Here is a 24,045-nt window from a genome sequence, read left to right as displayed (position 1 = left end):
AACAACTAATTTATTTAGTACATTGCTGCGTCGTAGTACATCTTTAAACTAATGGTTAAGGAAAAGATTTTAAAAAAAATTTCAGGTAAATCGTATGGAGTGTAATGAAATTATTGTAGTTTACTCGTTTATAGAATATTTTTTATAAGATTTAATTACTGTAGTTAATAAATGTTATACCAAGCTATTAACATTTTAATTAAACCCCACTTTCCACTTTATGACATTCCTTGTACAGTAGCAGCAAACCCATGTACTCATAGACATATTAAATGGGAAACAAATCTAACGTGTTTATAGGAAAGTCAGTAGAAATCCGATCAGGAAAATGGAAATTTGCTTAGCCAGAAGGTCTGCTGTGGGTGGGATAATTTACTTATAAAACAAGGTTTTTTTTTCATTAAGTATACAAAAGTGTATACCTAAGAAAGATGAACTCTTATACAACTTAATTGATAAAATAAAGTTGTGTCTTGAAATTACACAATCCAACAACAAAATATATTAAATTACATTTAAAAAAATGCATTACCGTAAAGGGTATGAACTAAATTATAGCTCACGATAGTTCCAAATTATTTGTATATAGCTCTGAAAAACGGAGTTTGAATCTTTTAACACTCCAACGTCTTTAGCATCGATAAAACGTCAGCAGAAGAAATCGCTGAAGTAAAACGCTTGCATAATTAAGCAATAAGGAAATATTGTATTATCCCAGGCGAAATTTTATGATAAACGTTAACTCAATTACTTTGGGGCTAAGAAAAGCTTAAATAAATCCCTTATTATTCTCAGCGTAAAGTTCATTCCTATAGACAATATTGTAATGACTACTGCAGTTAGTAGTCGCTCATGGACCATATAACATTTAGTCAGTATTCAAAGGAGTATTCGTCTACTACTATTCAAGCTGTTTTCTTTTTGTCTTGGTGAATTTCTTATAGGGAATAAGCAATTGCCATAGGTATCATAGTAAGACCTAGACCCGGGACCGATTCACTTTTCCTTTTTGATTTCCCCAGAGGCCAAGTATACCATCCGTTTATGATCGTTTGTAGGGGATTTTGTGGGGTAAAAACTGGGGTTTCCAATTTTATTACCTCCAAAACATACTTGCTATTTCTTTCTTAACTATTTTGTAGAGCTCGGAAAACAAATAATTTATTATATTGAGGTGTTGTGCCCCTAATGGTTATAGAGAAGATTAAAAACAAACTGTACATTTGAAATTCCTGTGTTATTCTGATGAAGAATAAAATAAACCGCTGTAATTCGGTTGTTTATAGAATAATTTTGATTAAATTTATAAAGACATTTTTATATGAGCTATCAACATTTCTTAAAAAGAAAAAAAAAACAATTCATTACCTTTCCTACAGCAGCAAACCTAAGTACTCATTAAAGTTTATGTTATTAAGTAAATATATCTGACTATTTTAGGGGAATAAGTTTTGGAAAATCCAACCAGATAGATGTAAATTTGCTTAGTCTGCATGTTTGCTGTGGCAGGTGTATTTTTATAACTGGTACATCATAGAACTGGAGTAAGTTAAGTGTTAATACATATATATATAATACTAGCAGAGTACCCGTCCTTCGTACGGGGTTGGAATATAAGTATAAAATGCTTATTGCAGTTATACTCAAGCTTTGCGTTTGCAATAAGGGAGGGCACAGTTTGATAAAATTTGTTTTTTTTTAATTTACAGTATTCTATAGTATTACACATCTACCATAGCCATAATGTTCTACCACTTCACCTAAACAATAGAGAAAAATAAATTATCAACAATTCACAAAATATCACAAATTATTCATGAAATGAAAAACATAAACATAACTGTAAACAATCCTACTTTGACAGTTCTCATTGCTAATCACAGTTTTTTGTCGCTGCTTAGTTCAAATTATCTGTTTCCATAAATGCAAAAAAAATATAGTGCTGCAGCCCCGGTGCTGCACCGCACCCTGTTGGTAAATATTATAACTTTTTAATGCTTTTCCATATCATAGAACCAACTTTTTTAGTTGAAACAGCTGACAAAATTCTTTAATTCCCATTAAATATGAATACTCATAAGTTTAACATGGGGAATTACAGAGCCACTGGGGCGGAGCCCGAAAGGATTTTTGAGATAAGAATATGCCTAAACAACCAATCCGTCCAGCGGTTTATGCGTGATTGAACTTCAAACAAACAAACTTTCACATTTATAATATTAGTAAGATAAAATATATATAATAAAACACAAATATCTAAAATAGTAATATCGATTGTCAAATAAGCTCCAAAAATGTTTTATTTTCACTTCCAAAATCAGCTGTTCATATTATTTTTAGATCTTACCACTACTGTCCAACATCAGCGTTTCTTCTTATTTTAAAGTTTTTTTTTCGATGCGTGTTAATTTAAAGACAACAGAAATTTAAACAGCATTCACTTATGTCAAATACTCCTAAACAAAAGCCAACTCCCCCAATAGTATATAGCTGCTACGATGTCTTGGACACGGGATACCGAGTCTATAAACAACGACTTGGCCGTTCCTATAAAAGCCATTCTGCTAAAGTAGCCGAGCTTTCGTCGATAAAGTTTGGACTTTCTGGCGTTTTTCCAAGGTAAACTTTTCAATTCCGGTATTGCTCCGTTAATGTCATACGTTTTAAATGATTATGCTTAAAAAGTTCAGACATGACATTTACTATGTATGATGACATTATGATTATTAATAACAGGCCCAAAATACCCCAGCTGCAACAAACCTGTAAGTATTCTTAGAATTTCCATTTGTGTGATTGGATTTTCACTAATATATTAAACTTTAAACCTTTAAACTTCAGATTTAACTTATTCCCTATTTAAAGACCATTACGTTTAACGAGTGCTTATGTTTGCTGAAGAAAGAAAATATTTGTGTTTTTAGTGAAATATAAATACTGTATATATATTTATACTATTTTACACTATTTTATACATACATATTTTCGTGTAGTAGGTAGTTTAGTGTGCAATAAATAAATTTGCCAATTGTATCGAAATGTATCATTAAACAAGCGAATACTGACAGATTACTTATTCTCCATAAAAATAACGTAAGCATTTTTAATTCACAGTTGTTTAGAAATGTTTGGAACAAATTTTAAATACAAAACCAGTATTATTTACCAGCTCAAAATCAACATAGACCTTACAACCAGCTAAGGATTTTAAATGTCGTTAGAAGGTTTCGACACTGAGGTAGAGCGAAGAATTCAGCTTTTCCCTAATTTTATAATAAATATCCTCGCCGCAGCCAACCTGCAGACTAAGTTAATTTCCATTTGACTTTTAGGATTTTACTCATATTTGCTTATACATGATGGATTTATTATCTAATTAAATAACATTGGATTTAACTAGTACTTGGGTTGCTGCTACTGGCAAGGGGAAAATTGTGTTTTTTAGAAAATATTAATAGTATAAAACAAATAAATTTTTTCAATTCGACCAAAATTCCAAAACAAGAAAACTACAAGAGTTTTAATTTTCTCTAAAACAATTGCATTGATATTTTAAATGCAAAGTTTTCTTTTTTTTACTTCTCTGTAACCTTCAGTTGCACGACATCGTTTCAATATTATACGAAATGATTCTTTTCATGCTTTACACGATGGTTGTAATGAATATTTGGAATTTTATGTTTTGATGGTAAAAATTGGGAATGAATATTTGGAAATGTCGTTTAATCTTAACTCTCTGTTCCCATGGACCCAATCTTGCTGGTTCGTGAACTCATTCGAGTAAGTGTACTCACATATTTATGACGAATTTAATCAAAATCCTACCAAAATTAATCGATTTATGCTGGTCACGAACACGCATTTTGTATACATATATACAATTATTCACGAATAGGGTTTTACACCTCTATGGACATAAAAAATTATAAATTAAATCGGTCCCCGGGTCTAGATCTTACCATACCACATACGGTAATAACTAATTCCCTGTGAGGAAATAAACTGACAATAAATAAACTTTATAAGTGTATCCACAATACATCTTCCTCTACTAAAAAGTGTTTATATATTTTGAATAATTGTTTAAGAAAATGAATAACAATTTCAATAAACGGTATCAGCATTCTGATACATACTTTTTGGGATGAGTACAATTTTGATCAGAATTTAAAGGACTATAACATACTAAATTTTATAAAAATCGTTCAGACCATTTTTGTTAAAATCCAATTTTTCCGTTATTTTGTGGGGTTTTATGGGAAATAACATAATTTACAATAACTTTAGAACCATAATTTTTACAGAAATAGGATTTGTACCATTTTGTTCAGAATATAAAGTACTATAACATACTAAATTTTTATCAAAATCGTTCGGGCCGTTTTTGGGGAAAATCTTATTTTACCGTTATTTTATGGGGTTTTATGGGAAAATCCCCATTAAAAATCAAAATTTCTAAAATATTAAAAAAACTATCGAATTTTTAAGGACCATAACATACTATGTTAAATAAAAACCGGATTTTTTTTCTAAAATCCTATTTTTCGTTATTTTACGGGGTTATTATGGGAAAATAACATAATTTACCATAACTTTTGAACCGTAATTTTTAGAGAAATGGGATTTGTACCATTTTGTTTAGAATTTAAAGGGCTACAACATACTAAATGTTTATCAAAATCGTTTGGGCCATTTTTGAGAAAATTCGATTTTTCCGGTTTTTTATGGGTTTTTATGGTAAAATCCCCATAAATAATCAAAATTTCAAAAAAATGAAAAAAAAAGCCTGGAGATACCGTGGATTAGAACCTACATACCAAATTTCATCGAAATCGGACCACAGGTGTGGTCTCTAGCTCTGTACACATCCAGACACACACACACACACACACACACACACACACACACACACACACACACACACACACAGACATCACTTCGAAAAACACTTTTTTGGGTCCAGGGGGACCCAAAACGAATATATCCTCTCAAAACTCAAACTCGAAAATTTTCACGAAAACAATACTTTCTCCATATACTATGGTATAGGGGGAGAAAGTAATAAAATTAAAATAATTTACAATCAATATGGCTCAATGTTATAGAGACAAGTAACTTATACCATGTGCTTGAGCTTGAAATTTAATTATTTACTGTTTAACCATGTTAAACTATCTAACAAAGTTACAAGGTTAACCTCGGGTTATGCTATGAAGAGAGATCACCAATTAACATCAGTGTATGTAGTTAGTATTACTTTATTTACAGTAATTGTAAAAAGCCTTGCTATACGCAATATACTTAACGAAAATAAACTTAAATCAAGGACTTTGTTAATTAATGTATAATAATTTAATTTATAAGCATTTTTATTCATCCAGCATTTTTTGTGAAAACTGTTCAGGAATTAATTAAAGGTGAAGCTTGAAACAATATTTCGTTACATTGCAGAGAAACTTCGTTTTATCATGCGTAGCTGGGACAGGATAGGTAATTTTATTTATTGGACAAATAATAATAATCTGGAGACATGGTAATTATATTTCTAAACCATCGGCTAAACATTTCTTTACCTTTAAAATTAGTCCGCTAATTTTTACTGATCTTATATTGATCAATTATCAATTATTTGAGATGTGGGCGCCACCTAGGTGGGTATTTTAACCCAAATATGAGTGAAGGATGAGTGTAGGATGGTGTGAGATGATCTGTGTAGTTTTGTTACTGACTAAGATCAGCTGTTTCCATCAGTCAGGCTAATTTATTTAAAGCCCAGTCAGAGACAGCTGTGCCCAGTTTCGAATCTAAAAGTTACTGATTATCCTCAGGATCGAACCGGCAACCTTGTGATTGGTAGGCGAGCACTTTAACCACTCAACTACCGAGCCATATTTGGTCAATGATAGTATACAGAACCACAACCACCGGCGGCTGCCACACTGATTGTTGTGTATTATTTATGGGTTTGCTCTAATGAAGTTGATATCAAATGTATTCCAACTGACAAGCAAAACAACACTCCGGATTTAAAATACACAATATTTTGTTATGAAATTTGGATCACACAGTATAAATGACTATTGTGATAGGATGAATAATCATAAGTATAAAATGACCTGAATTGTGATAGGATTCGTTTATAGATACTATACGCTACAGCTCTACGGTTTCAAGCAACCGGCCCAAGAGATAAAGAATTAAAAGCGATTGGTGATTGCCAGTGCTTGAACCTAGGCCTCAAGGGAAAAAGCGCCGCGCACTAATCATACGACTAGCCGGGGTCTAGTTACATACAACCCAGTTACATACAACAATGGTTTACTATAAATAAGCAAAGTTCCACCAAATGGTTTCTAAATAAAAAGCAACATTTTATGTTTTTAAGTGAAAATAGGAAAAAAACTTATTTTCACCCCATAAATACTCGTTCCCATAGTCCAACCTAAAAAACGTAGGTTTACACGTTTGTGTTTCATCAGAATCGGATCATTATGCTCAAGTAATCGTGCTAACGGACACGAAAAAACATACGAATTTGAATTTGAAAGAAGGGTGTTTTGGCCTCTGTGTGCCTCAAAACCAGTAAATCGGTCCCGGGTCCAGATCTTACCATGAGACCTTCGGTAACAGTTTATTTCCTATATGTGAAAATCACTAAAAGGCTTAAAAATTCGAACGCCAACACAAAAAATGTTCACCAATATTCAGCCGATATAGCAAAAAAACAGCAGATGTTTCACCTACCAAAGCTCGGTCCCCAATCTAATCTCGTACGTGATCTTACAACCAATGTCTGTATGATTTACGTAGCTACGTGTACCCTTGTGCAATCAATAACCAGGCGCAATTAATGCTGAGCTGTCGTCATGTGGCTGCACGCACAGGATTGATCAGTGCTCAACAATGTAGGAGGTCAATTATTCATACCCCTCCCTGATTAAATTGAATTTATCTATGTATGTTGAGCAATTCTTTCAAAGCAATTGGGGTATACGTTGTATGGGAAATTCACTACTGATGAAATTGTTCAAGAGGTATCATTAAGTGTTACGAATTGTAACTTTAAGTTAAATCCCTTCTTATAACGGGGTCATACGTTTTTACACCGGTTGCATACGTTTCGGAGGAAAAGAGGATGTTCATAATGAGAAGGATGCTGTGAACCCATATTATGGTTATGTTAGGTTACATTCCATCTTCCGCCCGGTTATCCGGCTACCTGGTTACCTGTGGTAGCATTGGCGCAATTCCGGTGCGTGTTAGGCTGACAATTTTTAGCCCTCACAAAACTGGCGTAATCCCGGTCTACCCAACCCAACCTACTGGGAAGACTAAGTCCAGTACCGAATGGGGTGCAAGTGGACACTTCATTATTAAGTAGTAGGTTGTATACCGGTACTTTTAACTAATATCTAGTTAGTACACTTAAATGCCTAAAATGCCTACAACTATTGTAGCACGACCTCGGAATTGTTCGTCATACGATGTGCGAGAACATGCTTTACGGCACAAGGTAAAAGTAGTTTTCGGTGCTGGACCAAAAAGGATAAGCTGATAAAAAAAATATTAGTTGTTTAATGTTTTTTGTATGGTTTATTTCTTAAAGTATGTGTACGATAGTACGACTGCTGAAAATAATAAATAAACCAAACTTTTTTTGAAAGCACTGCTCAATTAGTGACATTAATTAAAAATTATTTTTTAACTGGTATTGTTTCCCACATTGTTTGTTGCACTCGAGTCTTAGAAACACGATGAGTAATACACGAAATTATGATAAATCTTTGAAAATATTCCCAAACGTAACTGTCAAAAGTATAAATTCAATTAAAATAGACCACAGTCTCTTCGATGTATCAAATCTTAACATTGCAATAACTAAACGTTTAATAAAAATTGTACAGTAGTAAACCTTCAGAATATCTTTATTTTGAGATAGAGATAGTTTTGAATCCAGGATTAAATTATAAATTAACAAACATTATAAATTAACCACACAATTAGTTGGCTAAATAATTTGAATTATTTCCCCGTTGGATCATATGTACAGAAGAAAATAATTATATTAAAAGCCCGGCATTAACCTGGGTGAGTATTACTCACTAATATTTCGATGTCGTACCATCTGACCGATAAGGCTTGGATCTAAATCTTCCATTTTGGTCCACATACTATTTTGAATCTAAAGACTAAATGGCGAGTAGTCATTGTTTGGCTAATGGTGCAAACTGTAGTAGCCTTACTTATTTGTATGAGAATACCTGTAATTCTTATTGACTAGCAGCCAGCCTCACTTCGTGATTTCAAATCCGTAATATATTTAAATTAATTTACAGTTATTGCTCTGAGTTGAATTACAAATTCTATATTTTTACGTAAGAATCATTAAAATATCGCTGACTTGTAGTTGTTTTAAGCAAACCCTGAAAAAAATTAGTTTTTCATGAAATCGTGCATAAAAAGTAAAAAGAATTTCTTTGGATAAGTACGTTATTTCAGCCAAAGTCTTTAATTTCTTACAATATTTTACCTGAACTTATTAAAACATCAATAAAACATATGAAAAAATAAAATCCTTTCAACACACAAAATCTAACGCAAGTCATTTTCTTCTTTACATTTTATACAAATGGCATTACAATATTTAACTTAATTTCACTAAAACATCACCAACTGAAACGATAACACCATTTCGTATGGATGTAAACAAGCTTGTATCATGGCAATTTTGATGTAAACAAATGTAAACTTGAAAAAGTTTAGATGATTGACAACAGAATTACGGAAATTGTAAAAGCCTATCAGACGAAGGGCTATTACGGGATATCATCCAAACCCACAAAAGGCACATCTATACGATCTATAGCTTTAATTGATACCCAGTATGCCTATAAAAATATTTAGGGATCGATTTGCTGATTACAAAAATTCAACAAATTATTTTAATAATATAGATTAGTAAAATTGTATTTTATAGCTACAGTCAACTATGTACATCTGATGATAACAGTTTTGTCTACAAAACATTGTCCAGACCAAAAGTTTAAACATTACAATCAAGGGGTCTCGTTGCTAGTAGCCCGAAGTATTAGTTTAATTAAATTAAACATCACGATACGATTCTGACTGGTTTCAATTGGAGAGTTTCTTGGCTCTTCCCGACTTTAAAACATTTAGAGATTTTGCAGACATAACTGATAGCTTAGGTACATACTGCCAATAAATGCTTAAACTACACATGTTTGAACCATACGTTGTTTGGTTAATTTACAAAGCAATATAGTGATCTATACAATCATTTCTAAGCATGCTTATTTGTTTCAATCGCGTTTAACGTTATTAAATTTTCCAATTCGGTTTTGCAGTTCAGGTATGGATTAGATTACACGTGTAAATCAAGTTTTATGAATCACTTAAAACACTAAGTACAACACTTATTACTAGCATAGACAACAAGGATATTTTAATTATAACAAATTCTTTCCGGTTGTCTTTTTTATTTTTATTTTTGTATCAGTTTAAACAAAATTTAAGTTTGTGTATTGGAAGGCCGATACTATGTGGATGATACACATTGTCAACAAAGTACAAACAAACTACCATCAAATTTGAATGTAGAATCCAATGCATAGGCAGTTTGGTAGAAGTTACATTGTGATATAAGCAATATAAATGCAATGTCCTATTTGTCCTAGAAAATGTCCATATAGGGAATAAGTTATTACCATTGACTATTGGATACAGAAGAAGTATAAATTGTCAAAGCTATTACGGTAGATAAGTTATTACAGTAACACAATAAGACCTAACCCGGAACTTACTTATTTTTTGGTTTTGAGGCCCCCAGAGGTAAAAAAGACCATCCGTTCAAATTCATGCATATGTTTGTGTATGTGTATGTGTTAAGATGATAACTGGAGCAAAAGTAATCCGATTTTCATGAAACTTGGTACAAACATGTAGGAATAATCCTACATCATTCGATCGAGTAGTGAACCAACATGGTTGGACTACGGGAACGGGGTAATGTAGTAGGTTTTATATGCCTTCTCGTATTTTTTAATATATAAAATACTAGCAGAGTACCCGTCCTTCGTACGGTGTTAGCGTATAAGTATATAATGTTTATTGCAGTTATAATCGTGCTATGCGTTTGAAATGGGAGAGGACACACGGTTTAAGAAAATTTGGTTCTTTAAATGTATGGTATGCCATAGTATAACACATCTACCATAGCCATAACGTTCTACCATTGCACCTAAACAAAAAAATTGAAATCATAGTTTCCTTTTTGTTGCTAGTTGGTTCAAATGAGATGTTGTCATAAATGCATAACATTTATAGTGTTGCACCCTGTTGGTAAACCTTATAACTTTTTAATGCTATTTAATATCATAGAACCAACTTATGTAGTAGAAACATCTGACAAAATTCTTTTATTCCTTTTAAATATGAATACTGATGAGGTTAACATGGGAAACTCCTGAGCCACTGAGGCGGAGCCCGAAAGGATTTTTTTGATAAGAATGCGTCTATATGTTAATCGGGAATGTGAGTTATCATCACACCAAATTTCAGCCCAATCCGACCAGTATTTTCGCGTTTACTTGTCACAAACATCCATCCATACATCTAAACTTTCTCCCTTGTAATATTAGTAGGATAGGATAGCATGTTGTGGATCTAAAAAAACAAATAATCTAGTATTTTGAAGCGTTTTTGTAGCCTTAAAGGTTACGGAGACGTTTTCAAATAGCTGTACATTTTAAATGTCTATGTTATTTCTAATAGTATATTCAAATAAAATTTGGCAAAATTTATTTCATTTCATACTAAGCTTATGATATTCCGTAACAAACACTATTTACTAAAATTCCTGTAGCAGCAAGCTCTACTAAAACTAATGTTTTGTTTATTATATATTGAGAATAAATCTTTCAAGTTTAAATAAATATCTTCTTCTAATATATAAAATTCTCGTGTCACAGTGTTTGTCTGCAAACTCCTCCGGAACGACTTCACCGATCGTTATGAAATTTGGTGTGTAAATTCTGTAGGTATGCGAATCGGACGTAAACTATTTCCCGTTTCGAAATTCTTAAAAGGGCTCCGCCCCAGTGGCTCTAGAGTTTCCCATGTTAACCTTATGAGAAATGGAATTAATGAATCTTAACAGCTGTTTCAATTAAACAAGTTGGTTCTGTTCTATGATGTTCAATAGCATTAAAGTTACAAGGATTACCAACAGGGTGCAGCACTATTATTTCTTTTACATTTATGACAACAGCTAATTTGCAACCAAAAGGTGAGTGAGCGTAGCGAACGAACTTCAACCTGGAGGCGAGTTAGCGTAGCGAACGAGCTAACCTGAAGGCAAGTGAGCGCAGCGAACGAGCTCCAACCTAAAGGTGAGTGAGCGTAGCGAACGAGCTCCAACCCAAAGGTGAGTGAGCGTAGCGAACGAACTTCAACCTGGAGGCGAGTTAGCGTAGCGAACGAGCTAACCTGAAGGCAAGTGAGCGCAGCGAACGAGCTCCAACCTAAAGGTGAGTGAGCGTAGCGAACGAGCTCCAACCCAAAGGTGAGTGAGCGTAGCGAACGAACTTCAACCAGGACGTGATTGAGCGATGCGAACGAGATCATCTTGAAAATTAAACGTAACGGTACTTTCTTTCCATCGGTCTGTCTTAGGGGAAACCTATAACTTAGGCGATACGAAGTTCGCCGGGTCAGCTAGTCTATCTATAATATTAAAACGAAACAGTGTTTTTTTTTCATGATTCTGAATCAACCACTCGACGGATTTTCATGATTTTTGTGTTGAAAGAAAGATAATTTTGAGAACTAGGGAATGTCGAAGCCATAATTTTAATTTAGGGTCCCAGTTTTTTAGAAATTAAGTTTTAATTTTTTTAAAGTCTAGCAGCCGACGCTAAGATTCTAAACTAGCTTTTGGTATAAAATAATTTGCTTAACATAACAGCTGTAAACATTCACTTTTGTGTCACAAATTCAGCATTTGGATAAAAATGTAAAGACATATAGGGTTGACTTATTTATACTATGTGTAATGCCAATCATTGATACGTTCAATTCTTCTGTAAGAGGATGACAGATTAATTAAATATACATAGTAAAATACTAGGATGTTCAAATTATTTTTTAAAGCAATCTTTGTAATCTTCGATTTGTTTTAGAGCAATATAATTTGTTTTAACTAACAGCTGGTTAAATATAAACTATGGAACTATAAGGTTATTTTATTTACTCTTATTTTGTCATTGATTATAGGAAATAAGTAAAATTAGTAGAGATAATTTGACCACAGTTTAAAAGAGTTTAGACCAAAATTAATTAAACTACAGTACAAATCGAGGCTCTGTACACGAGTCTTAATAAAAAAGGATAAATGCAAATTATTTTACTGCTCCACTTTTCAAGGAAAGATGGTAGCTTTTTGTTTACAATAATGTTTGTCTGCTTTAACTTTGTTTGGATTAGGCCCGGAAATATTGATGTCATAAACAGAAGATCAAGAATAATCAGGAATCACGATTTTAAATTACCACCACAACCTCAGCCGGGTTTTATACAAAGATAAATAGATGGATGACATATATTGAACACAACGTCAACATTGACCTAGGATACTGCAATTAGACAAACCCTCCTTTTATGACATCGTGTTCATTTATGGTTACGTTTGGGGGTGCCTATATCAGCGCCCCAAACGTGAAAATATCACTTTTATTTCAACTATGAATATATTGTAGTTTAAATTAACTAATATGGGAAATTACTATGTACATTTATTAAATGAGGGTGGGTAATTATCAAGGATAGAATTAATAACGGTATGGATAATAAAAATTGACAATTACGTCATTAGCTTTACTAGCGTGTTTACTTTTTATATTCCTGCTACATGTGACCAGTTCTTTTTTTCAAATGAATGTTACAGTATTTGAACCAAACAGCTGTTTCAAAACAAACTGTTATTGTTTTTACTTTTCTTTGTTTACACTTATTTATTTAGCAATTAATGCAGTGAAATTTATATAAAGGATAGGTGTGACGATTAGTTTTGATGTTAGAACACCAAAGTTAAATTATGTGTACTGTGAATTTTATTGGACATTATCGTTTTATTTTAGGTCGTTTCTATTCAGACCTACTGGAAATTGTGTATAGTAGTTGTATTGTGGTGATAACAATTATGGAAGAGGCAGGTATGCTATGGAAGGTGGAATCGTTGACTAAGTCTATACACTTCTCAATTGACTACTCTCTCTACTGTAGGCTACTTAAAACCAGTGTGCGTATGTGCGAATCGGCTGCAAATCTCACTTCAACGCTTTTCACATCGTAAAAATTGCAGAACTGCTGTTTTATTGTAAAATTATTGGATTTAAAATGCATATCGTACAGGCCTATGATGGAATAAAAACATATTTGTTCACACAACATTTGTTTACAAGATGATTTTTCACATTAAAATTGCAAGAAACTTTGTCTTCATATGTGTAAACTATAGCTGATCTGAATTGTACACGGTTTTAAATTCCCGTACGTAGGACGGGCTAACACCTCGTTTTAATGAAAACCCAATCAGGTAAATGGAAATCTGCTTAGTCTGCAGGTTTGCTGCAGCTAGGTGTGTTTTATCTTTAGTATGTTATCGCACTGGTTACGAATGGCAATAAAAACTAAATATGGCAACTGAAATCATCTATTAGGTTAAATAATGATGCATAAAGTGAAAATAATGGTTTCTGAAAATATTGAAGATAAAAGATTAGCTAGTGTATCTTATAGCATCAAAAGGAAGTTTAAGACAATTAAGTTATTATGGATATTAAGTCCACATGTAGTAATTGGCGACAGATAGAAATAAACCCTAAACAATACATCAAAAGTCTAATTCTGCATTCGAAGAAAAGATCGTTTGTTTCTGACAATAGTAAATCAGAGATGAACAACCAATTGTAACTTCAAAGAAACAAACTTCGCTTCTTATAAAACGACTACACTCAGGTTATTAATAACCTTCAATTATTGAGATATTTCGCAGACATTTCACCCCAAGACTAAAGCTTCTTGGCCGGCGTTTCATGCCCAAAGCTACTTAGGACTTAAGTCTCGTCTTTTGTTTGTCTACTACTTAACTTTCAAGGTCCGAGCGTCTTACTATTCACTTGGGACTTCATGTTTTCTCTGACTTTTCGCTTACATTAAATCGTGAAATTATACTAATCTTCGTTAAGTTTATGTTAAATTAATAATTGGCAAGAAAGAAATATTTTATTTCACTTAATCTAATTAAAACTGGTTTAAATTAATTTCATTTAAACTTTTTGTATTTCCGTTTGAATAAAAATATTTTGTGTAATCAATACTAGTGAACATAAATATAGCAATAAAGCGACTAGTTGTTTAGAGCTACACTAGTAGTTTTCACAAAGATGTCTGCACGTAAAATGTCTATAAATATATGTTCAATTTATGTAAAAGTGAAAAGTGTCATAGTAACATTAGTTACATCACACTACCAAAATATTTGTGTATGTGTTGCTGTATACGACCCATTAGGCTTAGGTGATATGGGGGAAAAATGATTCTAAAAATAAATTCAATACCAATTAAGTTTTATGAATGTTAAGAAAAATTTCTTTTAGTCTAATGATTACTGACCAAAAGTTATATTTTTTATCCCCCAGCAAAATTGTTTGAAATTATTTTTCACCTATGTCAACTATATCTAAGTTTTGAGTCCTCGCCTATACATCTGAAGGTTGCCAGATCGATCCAGAGGAACGACCAATTCTTTTGATGCAACACTTTACCCAGCTGTTAAATTGGAGTTTCTATATATGGCACTGATAAAATAGTGAAAACTTAGTCAGTAAAACAAATTCAAGACTTGTTTTTACATTGAATAATTAACATTGCCTAACTCATTGTTTATTTTAGGATCTTTTAAAAAGATTAGGTTCGTATACTATCTTAAAAAATATACACTAAAGTAACCACCAAATTATTAACATACCAAACTAAAACAAGCACTGCAGTTTTGATGAAATAAATCATTGCGTTGACAGATTTTCAGTCATGTGGATCTTTAATCATGTTACAAGACCAATTTGAATTTTTTGCAACACCATTGATTGACTAGCTTTTAGAAAACGTCTTAGTACCGGTATTATTGTATTTTATGATTTATTTAGGTATTTAGAACTATTTTAAATGTTGAAATTTTAACGTGTTTGAAATTTAGATTCCTTGATAACTTCCTTCCAACGCATGCTTCAATAATAACACCAGTACCTGGGGACCGGCTGCCGGAGGAGCGGATTTGCTCGGAGAAAATCATTAGTATACTCTGAGAGTAATCTTTGGTCCAACATTTTCCTATCTATATTATAATCAAAATCCAAATCCGAACCGAAATCCTAACGTTATCTTAAAAAAGTTTAAAGTCGGAGACAAAATAACAAAGATACTCCGAGATGGACGCGAAGATTTAAAGACCCACGTGGACAATAACCAGCAAAGACAAAAGACTCGCTTTAACTCGCCGTAATAAACTAAACTGATGGAGGGAATTTTAATGAGAGACCGGGACAAAACAGGGTAGCAAATGACGTCCATTTCTTTGGCGTCGCGGCGATTTGCTGGCTAATTCTTCTGCGCATTACTACCAACTAATTGAAAGTCCAGAATATGCAATTAAATCTTTGCACAACTTAGCCGAGATTGTTTGTTATCTTAGGGGATGAGAAATTACCCCCAGAAACTTTTCCTACTTTGAAATTTTATTCCGTTTGAAATAGCCTTCAATTTTCCTTCCATTTTTATACAAATTTTACCTAACGTATCTTTGAACGATCCTTTACAACATTCACTATTTGAAAATTCCAAATCGTCTAATTGAATTGAACTGATTTAAATTGAAAACGTATTTTTGATTACGTATACAATGAACACGTTCGTAGAATAGCATCTAAATATCATTTCAAAACTAAACAGGTGGGGCCTGTTTTAATGACTCTGTAGACTTTACAGAGTTCATCGAAGTCATGAAGAAACCAGGCAATTATTTTAAATTGTGATGTGAAATCTATCTATTATGCTTTTGAGCATCGTGAAGTGTCCTTGGGTGGATTATGTGTTTAAAATCAAATTCGATGCTTAAATATGGATGGTTCCAAAATTGTTGCGTATTCCATTCAACATATAATTCTAAAGGAAATGTGAAAAGCCCAATTAGGCTTGAATTTAAGGTTGTTTCATTCGTAAAGGCAAGCTGTAAATATCAAACATCAATGTGACCTAAAATTACTCCCTCCGATTTGAGCTCAAGTTTACGTCTGTGGTGACGTCAGGGTAGCATAATGTAACAGCTGATTTACTGTAACAGCTGATTATGTTCCACCCTGGGGAGAAAAAGGGTCTTTTTAGCCCCACAGATATGGATCGAAAACAGCAATTTTTTATGCAGTGTGACAGGTAAAAAAGACAGGTAAAAATCTTAAATCAACCAAAGTAAGTTTTTGACATGTCCAATAAGTAGTTTATTGGAAACCCCCCTCCCCCAGAAAAAAATCTAAATTTCGAAAGTTATAGAAGGTAATATAAACGTAAACAATGAGTACAAAATGGGGATACATAGGTAAAATATGTAGTAAAAGACTAGAAGGGGGGATTGACACTTTGACTACGTTAGACAACTAGTCGTCTGCTCAGAAATCGGTTCTTGAGGCGGACAGAGAGGTTTGACCCAGGTTTGACCACGCCTTAATATAGGTTCTCATTAAGACACGCATATAGTGAGTGATTATTTTTGTTACGGACTTTTTAGCTAATTTCCCATATAGGGAATAAGCGATTGCCGTTGGTTTTATGGTAAGACCTAGACCCGGGGCCGATTAGCTTTTTTTCGTTTTGGGGTCCCCAGAGGCCAAAAACACCCTTCGTTAAAATTCATATATGTCCGTTAACACGATAACTTAAGCGATGATGAAATTTTGTACAAAGTGTAAACTTACATTTATTCGATTGGGTTCGCAAACCAGCATGATCTGACTTTGGGAACGGAATTTATGCGGTAAAAGTTGGGTTTTCCCTTTTTTTTTACCCTAAAACATAACATTTCTTAATAGCCTTCTAGCCATTCTGTGGAGCTTAAAATATAAATGATTTAGTATATTGACGTGTTGTTGTATGCCTAACGATTACGGAGATAATTCAAAAAAATTTTAATTTAAAATTCCCATGTTATTCTTATGGAGAATAAATAGACCGTTGTAGTTTTTTTTTTATGAATATGTTTCAATCAAATTTGGTTATTTCGTTTATTACTTTTCTTGTTTCTTTCGTAATTTATTTTACTTAGCTATCGACAATTAAATATAAAAAAAAAACTCACCTCACTACCTTTCCTGTAGCAGCAAACCTAAGTACTCAAAAAAAGAATGTTTTTAAATTTTTAAAAATTTGCCGATTTTAAAGGAATAGTTTAGTACAAATCCAGCCAGGTAAGGGAAATTCGCTTAGTCTGCAGGTTTTCTGCGGCGGGGGTATTTGATATTACTGGATTAAAACAGATGAGGTTAAAGTTTTAAGGAAAATAACTCGGTTCAATTTTTACAAGATAACATCACTCAAATAAATGGTTACCTTAACAGCTCTGAATGCTCTTTTTATATTGACAAGCTGTTAGAGATTACCGTGTTCTATGTTACTCTTTGTACAGCGTACTAAAAAGACACCGGAGGACTACTATCTTTTCTTACTCGCGGAGAGAAATAAACTTCTTTGTTGCAATGGACAATGAATACCTTTTTCAGATTTTTAAATACAATTTAGATCAAATATTAAAAATTTTAAAACCAATTTTCAGCAAAATACTAGGCTACTTTAAATATGTTTGGAAAAACCCCCATTTTTAAAAATGGGAGGGATACACGCAAAATAATATGTATTGTGTTAGTGAACATCATTTGTATCCGTAGTAACAGAATATTACTTATTGGACAGTTAACTTGAAACAAAAACTAATTCCCCAACTTGTCAAAACCCTTCCAAAAATGTCTACTTATTTACATTCCCTTGTCCCATTCAATCCAGTTGTCACAACCGTAAATATGATGGAACAGAATCAAACATCCAGGATTTACTTTGTGACAAAACAAACCTTTTGTTTCCTCCGTGATTGAATCAGAATCCAAGAGTTTATTGTATTTGTTGGAAACACTTGAACTTGCATACAGTAACCTTTGAACACTGTAACAATTGTTTTACTGTTCTAAAGTTGCGTTGTAATTTTATTGCAATTATATAAATTGTAATTTTGTTTATTTTTTTCGATTAGCCTACTTAACTTACATAAACTAAAATATTAACATTTTACTACTAAAATCTAACTTCAACAACTAAATCAGTGATTGGCCCAAACTAAACTTAAAAACTTCAAGACTCAAAAATTAAACTCTGAGGGTTCGCAAAGTATAAACTTAAACCTATTGACGTCACGAGAACAGGTGAGAGCTAGGGCGGACCACACCTCGTGATGACGCGCGCACGCACACTCTCACACGCACACACACCACCTCACCTGGTCTAGCGCATTCCTGGGGTATCCAGGGGATCAGCGGTGCGAGACACCATGAGACGTTATCACTACCGAGAAAAGGGTGAGATACGAGCGACGAGCTACGCGATCGCGGCAGAGAGCTACTGAGCTGGGTCGGGTCGCAGACCGGGCGGTAGCGCCTGCCTCCCCCAGCACCCTACTGGCACTGGCACTAGTGTTTATCACAATTTCAAATTCAACTTACACTGTCACGGCGGTGAATAAACCAATACAATATCATAAATTACATAGAGCTAAAAATTAAACGTTGTGTCACATTTTCAATTACACTGATACACACATTAATACGGTCAAACCCACTCTGTTGTACAGAATACCACGGCAATACTGTGTCATTCCAATTACATACTGATACACTGAACTACACTAAACACTGTGTAGTGTGTACCCACTATGATGGGGCTGCTACAATGATGCACTTTCATACTCTACCACGAAATTATAGTGTGATACTACACACGCACTACAGAACTATTGCACTGACAAAGTGTAAAACTACAGTGTCACCGTTTCAATTGCACACACTACTTACAGTGCTCCCTTGACAATCAAAAGGTCGCTGGTTCGATCCTGAGAAAAGTCAAAAACTTTTTGATAAATCGAAACTGGACCCAGCTGTCCCTGATCATTGGGATTGAAATAAATAGATGTTACCCACGGACATCACCCAGTTTGACTTCATAAGTATTAATAAAACTATTGATTGGTTAAGTTGAGCTGAAATAAACAAAACAGAATGCAGTCATACAAATAATCAAACCTGATTTTATTAAGGTAGCCCAATAAATTGAAATAAAAACTTACAAATAAGTACATGTGAGGTATTTTTAACATTAGGTATATGGAAAGTTTCCTTTAGAATGGAATTACGATCTTAAAGGGCAGTTGATTAAATAATGGGTAGTTTTCGCAAGGTTTCTCGTCATGACGAACATTTTAAGTATATGGTCTATGGGGGTCTGACTTCAAAGTTAGTTTTTTCAAAAGTTCATGGGTACTTTGGGATTTACATATGGATGATCTTGGCCTATGAAACAGCTTATCTCAGTAAGTACATAACAAAGTTACACAGATTACCTCAAAACAATCTACACTCATCCTTCACTCATATTTTTTAGTTAAAATACGCACCTAGGTGACGTCCCCATCTCCTAATGATAATGATACTATTTATTATTCGCTACTAAACTGTGTCTCATTGGCTGTTTGTTAGATTTTATACGCAGAGTGCCATAATCTACACAACGAACTGTAATCCCGTCAAACAAAGTAGGAATAATCCGATGTAAAAAGAAATAGACACGATTCCCTAAATGTTTTGATCTGAAAAGGGGGTTTACGTTTATATTGTCACCTCGTAAAAATAAGCATGCAGATTACAGCAATGGAATAAAAATCTCAATATATTACAGCATTAACCACTAATCAATAGAAAAATATTTACGAAATATTATTAAACTCTAGGTCTTTTTTTTATTTATCATGCCACATTTATCATCAAAAATTAGAGTTACTAAAGCTTAAAGTAGGTACTAAGTTTGGGGAAGCTTTAAGTACACACTGTTGTATTAAATTCCCTGAGCTACTACAAGCTACTACACAAGTCCTTCAGGGCGGCTTATTTACGGCTCTAGTGTTTTATGTTGAGTCGCCAGCCTAAATATTTACCCAACAAACACTTCTCACATTCGCGTGGGAAAATATCAAACACTTATGGAGTTATATCTACAAGCATTTTAGTATTCTTCAATGATTTTGAAGTACACGCAATTGTTTGGGATTGATAAGAGGTTGATGGGTTATGTAATATTAAATATATGCGGTTTGAAATTTAAGACTTTTTATGTTAGCTAAATACTTTTTACAAAACGAAATGAATAATTTTAATACATCTTAACTGTCCAAGCACATCTTGTTAAATACGATATAGGCCTAGCTAAAAAATATATTTATTATCAAACTATTCTAATTTGAGCGCCACACTAATATATTTTCGTGTTATGGAAAATTATAAAAACTATTAAAAGTATAATGACTGTAGAAAGTATTGTAAAAATTATATTTCTGTTTAGTAACATTAATTTAAACAATTGTGATTTTCTTTTATTTTACAAAATAAGTTTGTCCTTTTCGAAGGTTGAGTTTTAACGCTATTTATTATACATAAATTTATGTCAAAAATATAACAGATATCATTTAATTACACATTTAATATCAACTTGGTTATAAATGTACAATTTTTGAGCAAACATATCGTAAAAATAAACCAAACTTTTGCGCCAACGCAGCACCTATTGTATGATTGTAAAATTAAATTAATCTTGTATATTACTTTTGTTGGTACAGCAGCTGAACAATGCAGTTGCTGATTTGCACAATGTAAATATTGTTATTGTAAATATTATATTAACGAAATATATTAGTGTATTAGTGAAGGATATTAGTGAAATATTTGAACAGTATAATATTATTGAGCGGAGCGAGCGAAGCGAGCGAAGCTCTTTGGGATCAACTTCAATGCAAACAATATAACACCATCACTCAATAACGGCTGAACACATTTCAGACAAACTTAACAAGACTACTTAGACTAATAATGAGATGGTTTGTAAACAAACAAATTTCAATTAGACAATGCTAATGCAATTTAAAACGAAATTAAAATTTCAAATTTTTAACATTAGGCTTATGGGACTAAAGTAGCTATGACAGTTTTTTTGTTTACAAGAAAAATGTAAACAAGAGAATCATAAGGTATTTCTGAACTTTCTATACTTTTCTTTTAAACGTTTTTAAACCATTCTTATAATTTTAATAAACAAGAAAATGCCGTTAAAACATTTTTTAAGGCGCGGAATTCACTGAAAATCGAGAAATTATACGGAACTACTTTCTCAATGCGCGGAGCATAAACAAGGAGCGGAGGGATACGGACCGGTGACTACTTTCTTGGGAACCTATTTGTGTTGCCAGCTGATTAGAAACAGCCAATGTTAGAAATCAGGATTTAATAAGCGATATATCGAACCGCATCGAAATCGGTATTTAATCCGAAAATACCTCATAGGTTATATTGAGTTGAATTACATCGACGGTACAGTAAGTTATTACACTTATTGATAAAACGCAGATTGAACACTGATCTAATTTAGGCAGGTGGGGAGGTAGGTCGGGGTTTATGAGTATTCGTGACTACATTAAGTGTTTTGAAGTAAGGTTAGATTAGGAAGGTAAAGTGTAGGTTATAGGTAGGTGATCGGGTTGTTTATTTGTGTTGCACCATATAATTTTTATCTTTTGGAATGGAATAGTTGGTTAAGGTTAAACGGGGAAACGATTTCAAAAATGCTTGCATATGGTCTTAACTTAACAAACCATCTACAGTATTCTAGCTTTGACTTTATATGAAGTCAATGATTCTAGCAAATTATTACATACTGACCAAAAGAAAAGAGAACATTTGGTTTTGGATCTTTGACCATAGCAAAACTAACATATAATTTATGGAATGTGAAAAGTTGTATATCATTATATACTATTCTGTAATATTAATAATTGTTCGGCAAATCCTCATTTTAATGGCTCGGCTGAAAATGGAATCTGCATTTTGTGAAACAGTTATTTGGTAACAATTCAGTCATTTCAAATGTTGATAAAATTTCCTTTCTCTTTTTTATACTTTAATGCCCTTTTTGGATGTTAATATCAGATTCCAACTACTGTAATATTTTCCTGGTCAAAACTACCTTACACTTCTCGAAGAGGTAAATTTTAATTATTATTATTATTTTAATCTTTAAAACCAGCATTAGTAAATAAATCTATTGACCTTTTTGCATTTAGTTACTTATACAAATATCAAATCACGTTTGTTCCGCTCAACTGGCTTTCACCTCTCTGAAAGCAACCCTAGTTTTACTTTGGAGTTTGCAAGTAGTTCTATACATGTAGTTAATCTAATGCTTGTTTGTTGTGGTGACGTTTGAGTAAGATTTGTTGACCAAATATAACAATTATTTAGGATCAATTTTGTTGGGTACACATTACAGTTGACTGGGAAGACTTACAAGAAAGAAGTTACAGTGGCGTCGTCCTGTAATCTAACTACTAGGAGGTCATGCAGTCTGGATATTTATTGCTATGAACTGTATATGTGATATTCCCTGGTGTGGATTAACGTCCGCACTAGTGAGTACTACGACTATCCGCAGTACCAATCTATTGATTAGACCAATTCGTCAATTACAAGGGAAAATGTAATTCGGATTCTACTATAAACTGTGGGTCCCTTAGTTGTCATGGGCAATCAATTAACAGCTGCGTCTAAGCAAAGGAACATGTCGGCCTTAGTCACTAACAAGACTACAAGATCGCACTACTACTCAACCTTCACTCATATTTTGGTTATAATACGCACATAGTGGCGTCCCCATATTAAATAATTGATATTGATTGATTTTATTCTCTTTGGAAGGGGTAAAGGAGTTAGCCTATTTGATTCCGCCAGAAAATAAGAAGTACTTTACAAATACATAAGTTGGTATATTTTTTTGTAGTTTTAAGGTCAGTAAACTAACCTAAAAATAAAAAATAAATTACTCGAGCATTACCGACCCTACAAACAGGTTTGCCAATAACAATTGCCAAGATAACCAGAATGTATTTACGAGTGTTATTTTCAATAGACATAATTAATTTTCTTAGGTTTTTTGCAAGCAAAAAGACAGACGGAACATCGGTTTGGTTTCAAAAAATACGAGACAGGCATACAAATTTTCATCTTGCACTAATTAGATCATAGAGGCTGTGTAATCATTTACATAGTCCATATCCAAACCTTTGTGTGATTAATCGTCATTAAACAGCAGAAAATAATTATACTGTTTGTTCATTAATTATTATATAGCATATGTGTAAATCAATGATTACTAATTATTAATCTTTTCGTGATGATTTAGGTGATTGTTTATCGACCACAATGAGAGACTTGCAGGGGTTTAAAAAAATCAAACACGATTTGCATTTGAAGAATTCCTTTAAAACCAGGAAAATGTGTGCAATGTTTAAAAATATTGTTAAAAACTACTCGGATAAGGGTACGTCCAATATGAAATTATAAAATAAATAAAACTTAATTTTTGACTCGTTGTGGCGCACCCTTCCCTAAGCCAATTCTATTATGGCTCAATTCAAATGCAATCATTTTCGTTTTCTAAAACTAGATACAACTTTAAGAATGTGATATCTATTAAAGTTTATAGTATAGTCAAATAATTTTTTATTCTTGACACTACCAGAATAATTTACTGTTTTACAGATTCAGATTCAACCAGCCCGTTGACGTAATTAATACGTTCACCAATTTTACTACAGCCTCTTAATTATCATTATTA

The 24,045-nt window shown here is 33.0% G+C and overlaps 1 long non-coding RNA gene across 1 annotated transcript in view; it reads right to left on the bottom strand.

The window, feature by feature from the left end:
* The window catches only part of LOC128995060 (uncharacterized), a 164,321-nt gene extending 145,598 nt beyond the window's left edge, over positions 1–18,723 (bottom strand). Inside the window, exon 1 of the long non-coding RNA XR_008490949.1 lies at positions 18,614–18,723. This is a non-coding gene — a long non-coding RNA (uncharacterized LOC128995060). The remainder of the gene's footprint in view (positions 1–18,613) is intronic.
* Between the last annotated feature and the right edge of the window lie 5,322 nt (positions 18,724–24,045).

The sequence above is a fragment of the Macrosteles quadrilineatus genome, unplaced genomic scaffold (genome assembly GCF_028750875.1).
Source record: "Macrosteles quadrilineatus isolate MER2022 unplaced genomic scaffold, UCM_ALF_1.0 Scaffold_5__1_contigs__length_97177068, whole genome shotgun sequence".
Classification (NCBI taxonomy): Eukaryota; Metazoa; Arthropoda; class Insecta; order Hemiptera; family Cicadellidae; genus Macrosteles; species Macrosteles quadrilineatus.
Note: the sequence above shows the minus strand (reverse complement) of the source record. Positions and strands in the feature narration are given on the sequence as shown.